The sequence below is a fragment of the Colobus angolensis genome, unplaced genomic scaffold (assembly GCF_000951035.1).
Source record: "Colobus angolensis palliatus isolate OR3802 unplaced genomic scaffold, Cang.pa_1.0 Scaffold34, whole genome shotgun sequence".
Taxonomy (NCBI): Eukaryota; Metazoa; Chordata; class Mammalia; order Primates; family Cercopithecidae; genus Colobus; species Colobus angolensis.
Window position 1 is genome coordinate 474,968 of NW_012116710.1, and position 800 is coordinate 475,767.

Here is an 800-nt window from a genome sequence, read left to right on the forward strand (position 1 = left end):
GGGCGGGAGCTGGGGACGCACGCGAGAAGCGGCCCTGAGTCAAGGAACCCGCGAGGGCGGGGCCTGGGGCAGAGCTGGGGGCGTCTGGGAGCTGATAAGGGGAGAGAGGAAGGGGTCATGAGAGTGTTCAGGCGGTGTCTAGGGGGACTGGCAAAGGTCTCCTATTTGGGGGGCCTAGGAAGGGGCCATGAGAAAGTTGGGGGGAGCCTGGGATGGGGATATGAGACCTGGAAGGGGTGGGGGGAGGTGCTTGAAAGTGGCCATGGGGGAGTTGGGGAGGGGGTTTGGGAGCTGGTATTAGGGGAGTAGGAGGGGACAGGGGGAGGTGGAGTGGAGGCTGGAGACTGGTATTGGAGGACTAGCAGAGGGGCTGAATTTAGGGAGCTCGGAAGGGAATTCGGGGACTGGTATTAAGGGGTAGAAGGAAGTCTGGTATTGGGTGTCTAGGAAGGGACTATGAGGCGGTGGTGGGCGCTTCTAGGATGGGGGAAGAAGGAATTTAAGAGGCTGGGACTGGGTGGTTGGGAAGGTGATATGGGGGCTGGGACGGGGAATGGGGGCTGGTATGAGGGTCTAAGAGGGCAAAGTGGCAGAATTAGGATACAGCTAGAGGGGGGTCGGGGGCTGGGACTGCTGGACACTGGGCGAGGAGGGGGGGCTGTCCTCAGAAGCCAGGGCTGGAGGTAGGCTGGAGGGAGCCTAGGATTGGCGGGCCAGGTTTGGGGAGAGGGGGTTTCCAGGCCAAAGGAACGAAAGGCCGGGGCTGGTGGGCAGCGGGGCCCGCGAGGAGCAGGCGGTGG